Source organism: Triticum urartu, chromosome 6 (genome assembly GCF_003073215.2).
Source record: "Triticum urartu cultivar G1812 chromosome 6, Tu2.1, whole genome shotgun sequence".
Lineage (NCBI taxonomy): Eukaryota > Viridiplantae > Streptophyta > Magnoliopsida > Poales > Poaceae > Triticum > Triticum urartu.
The window spans coordinates 169,024,168-169,041,693 of NC_053027.1; positions in this window are offsets into that span (position 1 = coordinate 169,024,168).

The window sequence follows — 17,526 nt, forward strand, 5'->3', positions numbered from 1 at the left end:
GAGAAGAAAAGGGACAAACTCAAGCCCAAGTGGGAAGGTCCCATCATTGACGAAGTTCTCACTGGAGGAGCATACCGCCTACATGTTGCATCAGACAATCGCCTAGAGCCGAACCCCTGGAACGCGGCCAGACTCCGAAGATTCTATGCCTAGCGCCGAACTATTCGTTCGCCTCCTTCTCCCTCTTGTTTTCTTTATTTTTTTTTCTCTTTTCGTTCTTCTTTTTTTCTAAGCCTTAAAGCTTCCGCACGGCTAAACCATGCACCTGTGATGTACACATCCTCGAACATGTACGTCATTATACCTAGGGGCTTCCCGGATAGAAGCTTATTCTTATTTTCCGAGCATCAAGCTCATCACATATGCGTTTTTCCCATATGTACCTTTTCTTCGCCATTATATGCATCGATATGACTTCATTTTTGGCCAAGCTGGGTTGCCTGGCTCCTGTGCTTATGCCCTACGTTCCAATTAGTTCGACTAGGGCATAAAAGGAGCACCTCTGCGATTGTTATTGCCGGGTTATCCAGATGTGTACCTCAGACTGTGTGAAGCCGAAAGCTAGTGTTCTTAAGGGAATATTCGGTCGGAGGACTAAAGATGTTTTATATTCCTTCCACTATGAACCCCCAGATGATTACTTATACTGTGATGTTACCAATCATAGTTTGGACATGCATTTTAACGCATGCACACCTAGGGAAAGGAACCCTTAACGGAACTATTCTCTCTAGAAGATGTTTCTTACAATCATGATGTAATATAACATAACTAGCCAGATACAAACTTGTCTGTTCAAGCAACGATGACCCCTACGCCTGGTTTCCATGCATACCCCGGTCTACTTTACCGCTCGGGTATTCGGAAACACTCCGCACCTTCGGGTCCACAGGTCAAAGCGAAAAGGTCTGCCATGAAAATCGTTTTTAGAATTCAGCTAGAGTTACATATGTCAAGGAAAGTACATAGTCACTAGGACTCAAAAATTTCCTCCTCTATACCATCCAGCAGGCGGTCTAACTTACAATCTGGGAATACTTGGCGGCTACTTCTACTTGGTCATACACCAAATTAACGGGAATTTATTTTCCATCTGACCCTAGAGGTCTGACCCGAGCCATATGATTCGGATCAAGCTTGGTATATCGTGTTTTCACCATGGCCCATGCTTCTCCTGCACCTTCCCGGCAGGCCGATATCTTCCACAGTCGAAAGCGCCATCATGCTCCCTTGAATAGTTGTATAAGCTCCTCCATCTTTCCCGGAGGGGAGGCGGATGGCCATAAGGCCTTGGCAACACTTTGCATCGCCTGCCGAGCCTGCTCGTGCACTTGCGACAGCTCTTGTAGCAGATCGCTCAAGAATCTGGACATCTCCTCTTCGGGACGACCGGTCAGCATACTTGCAGACATAACTCTGTCAGTCCCCTCTATCTCTGAATTATTCGAAGGTAAGTTCGACCACATACTGAATATGCCGCCTCGCAGCCTTTTATTCTCCTTTACGGAGTCAGCCAGCTGGGCCCATACATCTTTCAGTTCCTCGCCCAGTTGGGTATTTGAATCTTGGAGCTTGTTTTTCTCCATCACGACTTTTGTTAGTACATGCTTGCCCGCGGCTAGAAGTTTTTTGGCTTCTCGTTCTCCGCCTTGAGCGGCTTTCAGTTGCTCTTGCAGTTGATCTAATGATCCTATTAAGAGGTAAGCAACCGTGTTAGCATTATTGGTATACCATTATGTTTTCTCGATGGAGGGGAACATTACCAGGAAACACCTTCTTGGATTTCTCTAGTTCGGCATTGGCAGCAGTTAGCTGGGTCCGATACTTTTCTAGTTCCTGAGATAATAGGCTATTCTTCTCCATAAGCACCTGGTTATACAATGATCCTTAAATCAGTTGTATCAACTGCTTTAAGTCTTGGGGGCTACTGGTGTATGATTATTAAATCGATGCTTACCCGCATATCTTTCATATGCTGGTCCGTGGCTCCGGCAAGCCCATCCCGAGCAGCTCGGATGTACGCACCGGCCAAGCTGAAGGCATCAAATGCCTCCTTTGAAAAGTCGGGGTCACGAAGAGCGGCCCTCCGACGATGATGATTCATAGTGCTCTCCACTTCAGTGTTCGTGACAGACATATCGTCTGAATCCTCTATGGAAGGACAGTTCGGCGCCACTAATAAGTCTCCAATGTATCTATAATTTTTTATTGTTCCATCCTATTATATTATCTGTTTTGGATGTTTATGGGCTTTATTAAACACTTTTATATTATTTTTGGGACTAACCTATTAACCCAGAGCCCAGTGCCAGTTTCTGTTTTTTGCCTATTTTAGGGTTTCGAAGAAAAGGAAAATCAAACGGAGTCCAATTGACCTGAAACTTCACGGAAGTTATTTTTGGAAGGAAAGCAACCCGGGAGACTTGGAGTCCATGTAAGGGAAGCAACAAGGAGGCCACGAGGCAGGGGGCGCGCCCTCCACCCTCATGCGCCCCTTGTGGCTCCCCTGACGTACTTCTTCCGCCTATATATCTCCATATACCCTAAAAACATCCGAGAGCACAATAGATCGGGAGTTACGCCGCTAGGCATCCCTCTCCGGTGGCCATCTTCATCATCCTGGTGCTCTCCATGACGAGGAGGGAGTAGTTCTCTGATATGTCTCCAACGTATCTATAATTTTTGATTGCTCCATGCTACTTTATCTACTGTTTGGGACTATATTGGGCTTTATTTTCCACTTTTATATTATTTTTGGGACTAACCTATTAACCGGAGGCCCAGCCCAGAATTGCTGTTTTTTGCCTATTTCAGTATTTCGAGGAAACAGAATATCAAACAGAGTCCAAACGGAATGAAACCTTCGGGAACGTGATCCAGGAGACTTGGACCCTACTCCAAGAAGTTTCCGGGGAGGTCACGAGGGTGGAGGGCGCCCCCCCTGGGCGCGCCCCCTGCCTCGTGGGCCCCCCGGAGCTCCCCTGACGTACTTCTTCCGCCAATATATCTCCATATACCCTAAAAACATCCGGGAGCAAACATAGATCGGGAGTTCCGCCGCTAGAAGCCTCCGTAGCCACCGAAACTCAATCTAGACCCGTTCCGGCACCCTGCCGGAGGGGGCAATCCTTCTCCGGTGGCCATCTTCATCATCCCGGTGCTCTCCATGATGAGGAGGGAGTAGTTCTCCCTCGGAGCTGAGGGTATGTACCAGTAGCTATGTGTTTGATCTCTCTCTCTCTCGTGTTCTTGAGATGATACGATCTTGATGTATCGCGAGCTTTGCTATTATATTTGGATCCTATGATGTTTCTTCCCCCCTCTTCTCTCTTGTAATGAATCGAGTTTCCCCTTTGAAGTAATCTTATCGGATTGAGTCTTTAAAGACTTGAGAACACTTGATGTATGTCTTGCCATGGATATCTGTGGTGACAATGGGATACCACGTGCCACTTGATGTACGTTTTGGTGACCAACTTGTGGGTTTCGTGACATTGGGAACCTATGCATAGGTGTTGGCACACGTTTTCGTCGTGATTCTCCGGTAGAAACTTTGGGGCACTCTTTGAGGTTCTTTGTGTTGGTTGAATAGATGAATTGAGATTGTGTGATGCATATCGTATAATCATGCCCACGGATACTTGAGGTGACATTGAAGTATCTAGGTGACATTAGGGTTTTGGTTGATTTGTATCTTAAGGTGTTATTCTAGTACGAACTCTAGGGTTGTTTGTGACACTTATAGGAATAGCCCAATGGATTGATTGGAAAGAATAACTTTCAGGTGGTTTCGTACCCTACCATAATCTCTTCGTTCGTTCTCCGCTATTAGTGACTTTGGAGTGACTCTTTGTTGCATGTTGAGGGATAATTTTATGATCCAATTATGTTAGTATTGTTGAGGGAACTTAAACTAGTGAAAGTATGAACCCTAGGCCTTGTTTCAACACATTGCAATACTGTTTACGCTCACTTTTATCATTAGTTACCTTGCTGTTTTTATTATTTAAGATTTCAAAAACCATTATCTACTATCCATATTGCACTTGTATCACCATCTCTTCGCTGAACTAGTGCACCTATACAATTTACCATTGTATTGGGTGTGTTGGGGACACAAGAGACTCTTTGTTATTTGGTTGCGGGGTTGCTTGAGAGAGACCATCTTCATCCTACGCCTCCTACGGATTGATAAACCTTAGGTCATCCACTTGAGGGAAATTTGCTACTATCCTACAAACCTCTGCACTTGGAGGCCCAACAACGTCTACAAGAAGAAGGTTGTGTAGTAGACATCAAGCTCTTTTCTGGCGCCGTTGCCGGGGAGGTGAGTGCTTGAAGGTATATCTTTAGATCTTGCAATCGAGTCTTTTATTTTCTTGTTTTATCACTAGTTTAGTTTACAAAAGAAAACTATAAAAAAAATGGAATTGAGTTTGTCTCATACGCTTCACCTTTTTAATATCTTTTGTGAGTATGATGGAAAGGATAATTGTGCTCAAGTGCTAGAAGAAGAAATCTATAAAATGTTTGGCACTAAATATTTGAATGATGAGCATGATTGCAATGTTGTTAGTATGAATTCCTTGAATATCTATGATGCTAGTGATATGTAAAGCCACAAGCTTGGGGAAGCTACGTTTGATGAAGATGATATTTTTAGTCCCCCAAGTTTTGATGTGCAAATCTATTATGATGAGAGCATGCCCGCTATATATGATGATTATTGTGATGACTTGTATGCTATAAAGAATAATTATAACCATTAAACTTGTCATCTTGATCTTAATTTTCATTCACTTGATAGTTATTTTGTTGAGTTTGCTCCCACTACTATTCATGAGAAGAAATTTGCTTGTGTGGAGAGTAGTAAATTGTCTATGCTTGTAGATCATGAAAAGAATGCTTTAAGTGCTGGTTATATTGTTGAATTCATTCATGATGCTACTGAAAATTATTATGAGGGAGGAACATATGCTTGTAGGAATTGCAATAATATCAAGTTTCCTCTCTATGTGCTTAAAATTTTGAAGTTATGCTTGTTTTACCTTCCTATGCAAGTTGATTCTTGTCCCCACAAGTTGTTTTCTCACAAAATACCTATGCATAGGAAGTGGGTTAGACTTAAATGTGCTAGTAATATTCTTCATGATGCTCTCTTTATGTTACAATTCTTATCTTTTATGTGAGCATCATTGAAATCATCATGCCTAGCTAGGGGCGTTAAACGATAGCGCTTGTTGGGAGGAAACCCAATTTTATTTTGTGTTTTTTGTTTTTGGTTATGTTTAGGAATAAATAATCCATCTAGATTCTGTTTAGATGTGGTTTTATCTTTTAATTAGTGTTTGTGCCAAGTTAAACCTATTAGATCTTCTTGGAAGATAATTATTTGATCTTGCTGTAATTTCCACAATCTTTGTGCTCAGTGACCGAATTTTCAAAAATCACCAGAACATGATAAAATAGTGATTCCAATTGCTTCTGATCAATAAACAAATTTCCCAGGTCTTCTAATTTTGGTAGAATTTTTTGGGTTCCAGAAGTTTGCGTTAGTAACAGATTACTACAGACTGTTCTGTTTTTGACAGATTCTGTTTTGTGTGTGTTGTTTGCTTATTTTGATGAATCTATGGCTAGTAAAATAGTTTATAAACCATAGAGAAGTTGGAATACAGTAGGTTTAACACCAATACAAATAAAGAACAATTTCACTACAGTACCTTAAAGTAGTCTTTTGTTTTCTTTCTCTAACGGAGCTCACGAGATTTCTATTGAGTTTTGTGTTGTGAAGTTTTCAAGTTTTGGGTGAATTCTTTTGATGGATTATGGAACAAGGAGTGGCAAGAGCCTAATCTTGGGGATGCCCATGGCACCCCCAATATAATCCAAGGACACCAAAAAGTCAAAGCTTGGGGATGCCCCGGAAGGCATCCCCTCTTTCGTCCACTTCCATCGGTAATTTACTTGGAGCTATATTTTTATTCACCACATGATATGTGTTTTGCTTGGAGCGTCTTGTATTATTTGTGTCTTTTCTTGTTAGTCTACCACAATCATCCTTTCTGTACACACCTTTTGAGAGAGCCATGTATGAATTGAAATTTGTTAGAATACTCTATGTGCTTCACTTATATCTTTTGAGCTTGATAGTTTACTCTATGTGCTTCACTTATATCTTTTTGAGCGTGATAATTTTTGCTCTAGTGCTTCACTTAGATCTTTTAGAGCACGGTGGTGGTTTGTTTTAAATAAACTTGATCTCTTATGCTTCACTTAGATTATTTTGAGCGTCGTTAATAGCATGGTAATTTGCTTAATGTTAATATACTTGGTATTCAAGATATGTGAAACTTTCTTTTTAGTGGGTTGAATACTAAGATAAGTTTGATGCTTGATAATTGTTTTGAGATATGGAGGTGATAATATCATAGTCTTGCTAGTTTAGTAGTTGTGAGTTTGAGAAATACTTGTGTTGAAGTTAGCAAGTCCCGTAGCATGCACGTATGGTTAAAGTTGTGTAACAAATTTGAAGCATGAAGTGTACCTGGCTTGTGCATCCTTATGAGTGGTGGTCGGGGACGAGCGATGGTCTTTTTCTACCAATCTATACCCCTAGGAGCATGCGCGTAGTACTTGATTTTTGATGACTTCTAATTTTTTTGCAATAAGTATATGAGTTCTTTTGACTAATGTTGAGTCCATGGATTATACGCACTTTTACCTTTCCACCATTTGCTAGCCTCTTCGGTGCCGTGCATTGCCCTTTCTCACATTGAGAGTTGGTGCAAACTTCGCCGGTGCATCCAAACCCCGTGATATGATACGCTCTTTCACACATAAACCTCCCTATATCTTCCTCAAAACAGCCACCATACCTACCTATCATGGCATTTCCATAGCCATTCCGAGATATATTGCCATGCAACTTCCATCATCATCATCATCATCATCATGACATGCTTTACTTTTGTCATATTGCCATTGCATGATCTTGTAGTTGACATCGTATTTGTGGCAAAGCCACCATGCATTATTTTTCATACATGTCACTCTTGATTCATTGCACCATCCCGGTACACCGCCGGAGGCATTCATATAGAGTCATATCTTGTTCTAGTATCGAGTTGTAATCATTATGTTGTAATCAATAGAAGTGTGATGATCATCATTATTAGAGCATTGCACAATCAAAAAAAAAGAGAAAGGCCAAAAAGAAAGGAAAAAAGAAGGGCCCAAAAAAAAGAGAAAATAAAAAGGGCAATGCTACTATCTCTTTTTCCACACTTGTACTTCAAAGTAGCACCTTGTTCTTCATATAGTGAGTCTCATAAGTTGTCTTGTTCATACTAGTGGGAATTTTTCATTATAGAACTTGGCTTGTATATTCCAACGATGGGCTTCCTCAAAATGCCCTAGGTCTTCATGAGCAAGCAAGTTGGATGCACACCCACTAGTTTTCTTTTGTTGAGCATTCTTAGCTCTAGTGCATCTGTTGCATGGCAATCCCTACTCCTTGCATTAACATCAATTGATGGGCATCTCCATAGCTCATTGATTAGCCTCGTTGATGTGAGACTTTCTCCTTTTTTGTCTTCTCCACACAATCCCCATCATCATATTCTATACCACCCATAGTGCTATGTCCATGGCTCGCGCTCATGTATTGCGTGAAGGTTGAAAAAGTTTTAGATTATTTGAGTATGAAACAATTGCTTGGCTTGTCATCGGGGGTATAGAAGTTGGGAACATCTTTGCGTGACGAAAATGAAGCATAGCCTAACTATATGATTTTGTACGGATGAACTTCCTTTGGCCATGTTATTTTGAGATGACATAATTGTTTGATTAGTATGCTTGAAGTATTATCATTTTTATGTCAATATGAACTTTTGTCTTGAACCTTTCGGATCTGAATATTCATACCATGATTAAGAAGATTTACATTGAAATTATGCCAAAGTATCACTCCGCATCAAAAATTCTCTTTTTATCATTTACCTACTCGAGGACGAGCAGGAATTAAGCTTGGGGATGCCTGATACGTCTCCAACGTATCTATAATTTTTGATTGCTCCATGCTACTTTATCTACTGTTTTGGACTATATTGGGCTTTATTTTCCACTTTTATATTATTTTTGGGACTAACCTATTAACCGGAGGCCCAGCCCAGAATTGCTGTTTTTTGCCTATTTCAGTATTTCGAGGAAACAGAATATCAAACGGAGTCCAAACGGAATGAAACCTTCGGGAACGTGATCTTCTCACCGAACGTGATCCAGGAGACTTGGACCCTACACCAAGAAGTTTCCGGGGAGGTCACGAGGGTGGAGGGCGCCCCCCTGGGCGCGCCCCCCTGCCTCGTGGGCCCCCCGGAGCTCCCCTGACGTACTTCTTCCGCCTATATATCTCCATATACCATAAAAACATCCGGGAGCAAACATTGATCAGGAGTTCCGCCGCCAGAAGCCTCTGTAGCCACTGAAACTCAATCTAGACCCGTTCCGGCACCCTGCCGGAGGGGGCAATCCTTCTCCGGTGGCCATCTTCATCATCCCGGTGCTGTCCATGACGACGAGGGAGTAGTTCTCACTACAGGAATCAGCTACTTTGCCGTCCGCCACAGCGGACGGCAAAGGCATGGACGGCGGACGGCAAAGGCCTTTGCCGTCAGCCGCGGACGGCAAAAGGCTCCGGCAAAGTAGGCTTCGGTAAACAGCTACTTTGCCGTCTGCTACTGATGGCAAAGTCTTTGCCGTCCGCCGCAGACGGCAAAGAGAGCGCGGCAGACGGCAAAGAAGGCGGACGGCAATAATTGCGCTGTCAGTCCGTTAAGTGGCTAACGGCATGTCTTTGCCGTCCGCCGCTGACGGCAAACTTTGTAGTGTCTTTGCCGTCCGCCGTATAAAGTCATCTACACGTCACTACATGGCAGGTTCTTCGCCGTCTGCCACTGATGGCAAAGTCTTTGCCGTCTGCCACTGATGGCAAAGTCTTTGCCGTCTGCCACTGTAGGCAAACTGACCAAACGGGTCAGCTCCCAGGAAGCACAGCTGGATGCCACGTGCCTTCTTTGCCGTCCGCGGCAGACGGCAAAGAGCCCGTTGTCGTCGGTGGCAGACGGCAAAGAGCCTGCATATTGGCTCTTTTATCTGTTTTTTATTAAATCCAACAATTTTCATCACAAATATAGATGACATATATAGATATATTTCAAAAGGCCATTACAGAGCAAACATATAAGATATCCAACACATAACTTCATCATCCAACCATATATATTACATGCATAGTTCCATCATACATAACAAGTTCAACATAGAGGCATCCAACCATATATATTACAATAGTTTCATCCAACGATACATGCATAGTTCAACGATACAAAAGAAACAGAGAAAGGGATAAGGAGCACTCCATCTATGCAAGCTTTTGTCAAATGAATGAAATCTGCAAAATGAAAAATAAGAAAGTTAGAACAAGAAGAGTAGAACAAGAAGAAGACTAGAACAAGAAGAGTAGAACAAGAAGAAGACTAGAACAAGAAGAGTATGTCATTTATGAGCTAACTTACGTGAAATGGATCATATATGAGCTAACTAAGTTGAAATGGGTCGTTTATGAGCTAGCTAAGGTGAAATGGATCATTTATGAGCTAACTTAGTTGAAATGGGTCGTTTATGAGCTAACTAAGGTCAAATGGATCGTTTTTTAGGTAACTAAGGTGAAATGGATCGTTTTTTAGCTAACTTAGGTGAAATGGATCATTTATGAGCTAACTTAGTTGAAATGGATCGTTTTTGAGCTAACTTAGGTGAAATGGATCATTTATGAGCTAATTTAGTTGAAATGGATCTTTTTGAGCTAACTTAGGTGAAATGGATCATTTAAGAGCTAATTTAGGTGAAATGGATCGTTTTTTAGCTAACTTGGTGAAATGGATCATTTATGAGCTAAATTAGTTGAAATGGATCGTTTATGAGATAACCTAGGTAAGATGGGTCATTTTGGAGTTAACCTAGGTGAAATGGGTCATTTTAAAGCTAACGTAGGTAAAATGGATCATTTAGGAGCTAATCTAGGTAAAATGGGTCATTTTTGAGCTAACTTGGATGAACTGGATCATTTATAAGCTAACCTAGGTAAAATGGGTCATTTTAGAGCTAACTTAGGTAAAATGGATCGTCTATAAGCTAACTAAGCTAATTATGCAATTTTTGACATAAGTAAGCTAAGTACAGATCGTTTTAGAGCTAACTTAGGTAAAATGGATGGTTTCGGAGGTCAGTAAGCTTATTAAGTCATTTTTGAGGTGAAGAAGCTAAGTCTAGGTCATTATGGTAAGCATTGGAGGAAATAAAGCTAAGTCTAGGTCTTTATGCATGTGTTAAGCAAAACACTAGATAAACTTACCAAGATGTAGGAGGTGTAGGAGCGGGGTGGCTCGTGTCGGTAGCTGGAGAAGGATCGTGCGATGCTTGTCTGGAGTTACGCTGCACCAAAGATCATTTCCAATGTCTTGTTAGCATGATGACACTCAAATGTTAAGACTAGCAAGTAATGTCCATTCAATAAAACTCACCGTGGTCCCAGGAGCAATCACTGGCATCGGCGGAGCGATCTGACCTGTCTTCGCGCACACAGACTGCACATTTGGTTTTGACGACTCAGTCATACTAGTTAGTAATGAGACAAACACTACATGAATGTTTTGGCTAATCTGCAGAAGAAACTTACCACAAGGAGCTCGTACATGGCCCTTGCCTGCATGTCATTCCATGCCCTCTCCTCCTCCATCATCTTTGTCGTCCTCTCCTCCAACTCCTGCTGCCTCTCTGCCGCCTCCGCCAGAAGTTTCTCCGTTCTATCTCTCTCACTCTGTATAGCAGCCTGCAACACCACTCACATGACCATTTGTAATCATTGACGGAAGCGCACACAATGTAATGGAGAAAGATAACTGAGTACGTATCACTAACCTTGATGGCGAGTTGCACTGGCCGTTCACGAGGCCTTATCTCAGGAGCGGAGCTCGACTGGCGCGCCTTGATCTCCGGGAGAGTGCTAGGACAACGGATAAGTCCATCTCCAATGGCTATGGAGCCATGGGACCTCCCGCCACCAGATATCATCAACATCTCTGGATCAATGGGGCCCTGGCTCGGGTTAAAGTCCTCCCCTTTCCTCGCCTTCCCCTCATCTCTATATCTCACGAGCTTGTTGTGGGAGGAGATGTTGGTGAAGTTGTTTGCATCATCGAGGTTAGACTGAGAGAAAGCCTTGACTTTCTTGAAAGAGGCAGTGTGGGCCATGGCATACAGGTCGTACACCTCTGGCACCTTATCCGCCTTATTGTAGCGTGCCTGAAAGAGAGAAATAATGAAAATTAGTAATTAAAGGGCTCAAGCTAGCATGATGAATGAATTGCATGAATCATGAAGCAAACCACATACCCAGTTGCGCCCGAACTGATATAAGTTGGAGCTGCCTTGATGGTGTGGCACACCTTCCATTTGGGCACGTTTGTCCTTGGCCTCGTTGTGGAGGGCTAGCCATCGTTGTGAGCACCACTCATCGACCAACACCTCCCAACAATCCATCCGATCCGCACACCATCTCGGAGGCGCCTAAGTTAGCAAATAGAAACTTGAGCGCTACGGCTAAGAATAACTAAATGAAGGAACTTAAGTAGAGAAGGCCTTAAGAATTACCTTCATGTACTGCTCCTTACTCAGGAACTTATCGCGGCACGCCGGCTTGGTCTTCTTGATACCACGCAAGGCGTAGTAGTCTCGAACAGCCTGCACCCGAGCCTCGTGCCGTAAGTTCTGGAGTAGGCGCATGCAGACGTTCTCGATAACATGTGTCGCGTCCTCCTCGTGTCCCTCCTCACACCTGTAGAATGTCTGCAATCAAATGAGACAATATTGATTAGTACAATTAATAACTAGCTAGTTGAAGATTTTTAAATGTGTAAAGGAGAAATTACCCAGAACTTTCTGATCACCATGTCTGCCCTCGTGTTGCACACGACACCGTCGATAATCTCATCCGGCGAGGCCGGGGCAGCCACGTAGTGCTCCCAGCTCAATCCAAGCTCTGGAAGCCGACCCTCACCAGGCAACGTGACAAACCCCGGGAAGTTTTGTCGGCAAAGAACTCCAAGGACGGAGTTGGGCCGGCGGACACTATGATGGTGGTCCCAACCCCTGCAGCATGACAAGGCCAACGCATTAGTTATTTGAAAAAACGTGAATGCACAAGGTACAAAAATATTAAATGCACTTACGTACCTCTCCCCATCAGGGAAAATCAACCACCTCTGCTCGCGGGTCACCGGCACGGACGGGAGCCGTGTAGCACCACGCTGGTAGACGGTGCCCCCCTCCTCCTCAAGATCAGTCGGCTCCCCGCCATCATCAGCATGGCCACTCGGCTCCTCGGGCTGATCCGGCCAGGTACCCCATCCGGACATGTGCTCCTCCGGGGTCACGTGGGCCGAACTCTCGTGGGCCGAAGGCCAGTCGACCCGAGGCTCGTGGGCCCAAGACCCGTGGACCGGAGGCTCGTGGACCGGAGTCCGTGTAGCCTCCTCCTCGGACGAGTCCACCCTAGCAGTCACGTGCTCGGGTGAAACGGCTGGGGGTGGCGGCGAGGAAGGCGCCGTAGCAGTCACCCTACCTCCTCTCCCATGACCACGTGCCCCACCTCCTCTCTTCCTACCTCGTCCCCTGCTGGGCACCGCGGTCGACGAAGAAGGGCCCGGCGGTGTGGCCATACTGTCCAACAACGCTCGGCGGAGAGGTGCGTCTGGAATGGAAGACCTCAGACCACGCTCCCGACCAGCGCCCACCATCTTTCAACACCTGCCATGACAAACAGTAAACGAAATTAGTACAACATAAAAAAATGTATCATCATCAAGTACAACACAAAAAAATGTAATACCTGACACTACTAATAATCTCGATCAGTATCATCAATAAATGCATAATCATCATCATCACTATAATCAATGACGGGCTCATAGGGTTCATTGGCATCAACATGTGCAAGGCCACCTTGACGTAATCGGTCAAGCATTGACAGGTCATCCGCAGCAGTAACCTCTTCTTGTTCCGGCTCTTCTTGTTCCTCCTCTGGGGTGATGTCGGATTCATTGTCGCTGTCTACTTCAATGTTTTGGGGTGAAGTATAGCGGTTCTTGAAACGCTTTTTGGAAAGACATGTCTCTTGGAAGAATTCTCCTTCATATGTGTCTGGGTTAATGTGAGGTTCATAATCCTCTTCCTTTGGGGGAGAAAGTCTAGCACGTGGCGGCACTTCATAAACGACATCCCAACCTTTCAGATTTGGATTAGTTTGGCAGGCCCACGGTAGATAGAATACTTGGGTCGCCTGTTGAGCCATAATATAGACATCAGGAACATCTAAATGAGTGCTTTGGTTGATTTCAACTAGCCCTACATGTTCATGAGTCCTTCTAGTCTCCTTCGGCTGAAACCAATAACATTTGAAGACTACGACATTCGGTGGATTTTCACCATAGAACAGAAGTTCATAAATTGCTTCAACTCTCCCATAATACTCGGTACCTCCTTCGCCGATAGCAGATACACCAACAATTTGTTGACTTTCGGTCGGCCATAGATAGCTCTTTGCCATAGGTACGAAAGCGATACCCGTTGATGTCGTACTTGTCAAATGAACGGACCTTATAGTCAAAACCATTAGCGACTTGTCTCAATTCGGCGTCCATAGACTCTGAATTAGCCTACAAGTTTAATATGAAAGGATTGTTGCATTATGCACAAATTAGCGAATGATATGAAATTGTCTAATAGAAATTACCGTTTGTTTGAACCAAGAGATGAAACCGGGATAGCCACCTCCTTGCTTTGCGAGAAGCTCATACTCTTCGACGGAATCCTTTTGGATCTCCGCTCCATACGAGAATATGGCGACGTATCGACTGTATGACATATCCATGAATAAGAGTAGTTCAAAGGAAATAGAAGTTGCGAAACAATGTATCGAGAACTTACTCGATGTACGGCCGCACTTCTATCAGGTTGTTGAAGATATACAACGAAATGGTCCGCCATTCTTCGTTATCCAAAGATACTGGATGTGAAACACTAGCTGGTGCGAGATTCCCTTTGAATAGGCTGAGGTTGGATCCACCCTTTGTAGGCTCGTCAGCATTGTACCGAGGCTTCGGATTATGCAAATGACGATTTTTGGCTTCGTAGTGTGCTGTTACGAAGTTTGCCGCCTCCTCTGTGATGAATGCCTCAGCCATCGATGCTTCAATTCTACGTTTATTTTTACATTTTTCTCGAAGCGTCTTCTGCATCCTCTCAGTTGGGTAGCACCAACGATTTTGCACGGGCCCCCCCAATCTTGCCTCGGTCGGGAGATGCAAAATCAAATGCTGCATTGGATTAAAGAAGCCCGGTGGAAAGATCTTCTCTAACTTGCAGATCAACTCTGGCGCCAACTCTTCCATTTCTTCTAGCACGTCAGGTGATAGTTCTTTCGCACAAAGAACACGGAAGAAATAGTTGAGTTCTGCCAGTACTAGCCATTAATCCTCAGGGATGAAGCCACGCAACATCACCGGCATTACCCGCTCAATCCATATGTGCCAATCATGACTCTTGAGACCAAATATCTTCAGTTTATCAAGATTCGCTCCCGTCTTTAGATTCGCTGCATACCCATCGAGGAACATCAACTGCTGTTGCACCCACAAGAGAATTTCCCTCATAGCTGGCCTTCCAAGATTGAACCATGCCTTTGGCTTCGTCCAGTTCTGCTTTCCTTTCGGTTCTTTCATGTTTTGTAACGGCCTATCACATAGCGCCTCCAGATCGACTCTAGCCTTAGTATTATCCTTTTACTTCCCATCTATGCCGAACAATGTACCAAAAAGTGCCTCGGCGATATGCTTCTCAGTGTGCATCACGTCGATGTTGTGTGGGCAAAGGAGGTCTTTGAAGTAAGGAAGATCCCATAAGCATGTTTTGTGAGTCCACGCATGCTTAGTATTATACCCCTTGAAGTACCCTGGACGTTGTGGATCTGGCTCGAGAGCGTTTAACTGATCCAGGGTCTGTTGGCCTGTCAATGCAGGTGGTGCAGAGTTTTTGACAACTCTACCCCTGATGAAGTTCTTCTTGTCTTTCCTGAACTTATGGCGAGGATCCAGGAACTGTCTATGCATGTCGAAGCAAGAAAACTTGCGACCGGCCTGAAGCCAACGAAACTCAAGAGCTCCCTTGCATGTGGGGCACGGGAACCTTCCATGCACACACCAGCCAACGAATAGCGCATACGCCGGCAAGTCATGCGTCGAGTACATGTACCAGACACGCATTATGAAGTTCCGTTTGCTAAAGGCATCGTATGTCTTGAACCCATTATCCCAGGCTTGCTGCAATTCGTCCTTAAGCGGCTGCATGTACACATTCATATTTTTGCCCGGATAGTTGGGTCCTGGAATTATCAACGTCAGGAAAATGTTCTTTCTTTGCATAATCTGTCCGGGGGGGAGATTGAGTGGAAAGACAAATACGGGCCAACAACTGTATTGGGCTGCCGTCATACCAAACACACTGAACCCATCCGTGCTGATGCCGACTCGAGGATGCCTCAGATCTGCCGCTTTGTCAGCATGTAATTCATCAAACTTTTTCCACGCAACACCATCCGATGTGTGTACCATCATCAGATTCCCATCTGCATCTAGTTCGGTTCTTTTGCCTGTTTTGTGCCATGTCATCTGTCTGGCCGTCTCTTCGACCATGAAAAGACATTGAAGTCTTGGTACGATTGGCATATACCGAAGAACACTAACGGGGATTTTGGTCTGTGTCTTCTCACCCATACCGTTGTCTACCACAATATACCTGGAAGACTTGCAAATGGGACAATAGTTCAAGTCCGCATAGTCAAGCCTAAATAAGGCACATCCTTTCTCACAGGCATGTATCTTCTCATAGGGCATCTTCAGTGCACGGGGGATTTTGTCCGACTGGTACAGGTTTGCAGGCATTACATGGCCTTTGGGTAGAAAGCGTCCAAATACTGTCATAATTGCGTCATAGCATTCTCTGCCCAAGTTGAACTGAGCCTTCAGAGCCATTACTTGTGAGATGGCATCCAACTGACAAAGCTCAGTGTGCTCGTGGAGTGGACGTTTCGAAGACTCCAACATTTCATTGAAGGCCTTTGCAGATTCCTCCATCTCCTCATCCGAATCCCGAGCATCATCATAGCCTTGCACCATGTTTTCCATCCCGGTACCATGCTCGTCGGTGCGACGACGATCCACCTCAGCTCGGTCACGTTGGGCAGACTCACCATGAAATGTCCACACCGTATAATCGGGCGTAAAACTACTCTTCTGCAGGTGTTTGCCCATTTCAGCCTCTGTCTTCTTTTCCCAATTGCCGCACCGGAAACAGGGGCACCAGGTTTTCTTTTGGCCATTTGCAAATGCGGCTTGCACAAACCCCTTAGTTTTTGTGAACCATTCAGCGCTCCATTTGTTCTGACCAGTGTGACCGGTATACATCCAAGCACGGTCACTCATCTTGACTTTCAGAGCTACTGGACACACAATAATTATATATGTAATTCACCATGTATATATTCATCAGTTGATCTACTTTGTCAATTTTATTACGTCCATGCAACCTACACTCTAATAGGTAATGATAGGTCCTAATCCCACCCGTGTATGTGTAGATTGGGTTTATTTTCCCATGCTATGCTCCGGATCCGACGCAAAATTTCGGCAGCACCTCCCCGCTGTTCTCCTGATACACGTCTCTGCAATAAACAGAGAGGATGTGTACCCGGAGAACAACAGGGGAGGCACTGACGAAATATATGCGTCGGATCCGGAGCAAAGCATATGGAAAAACGAACCCAATCTACACATACTCGGGCTGTCCATGGATAGCGTTGGACAACTCGAAAGAATCAAGGTTATAAATATGCAAATGCATGCATATTTATAACTATGACGCTTTCGAACGGGAGACACATATTGGTTATGCATACTGATGATTCAAGACACATATATAGCTAGCTATCAAGTTTCATCGGAATAGATCAAATAATTAATGGGGGAGGAGGACTTGTCATTTGTGCTCACCCACGAACGAAGGGGCAAAGCTCGTCAAACGCACGGCGAGGTCGTCGAACACCAAACCTCGCAGCGATGAAACAACTGCACATTTAAAACTACATGATCAACACAATTATATATGATGTTTTTCATAACAAAATCGAAAAATATATGACCTAACTAATAATTCACAAATATATGACCCCGTCGGCCTCTGAAAGGCCAAAGAACACCTTTTCGGGAGGTGTCGGTGGTCGGGGTGTCCTGTCAGTGTCGGGGTGCCGTGTCGGGGTCTCGAGGTCGGGGTGTCGGGTCGGGGTGCCGGGTCGGGGTCGGGGTGCCGTGTCGGTGTCGGGGTCGGGGTGTCGGGTCCGGCTCGGGGTCGGGG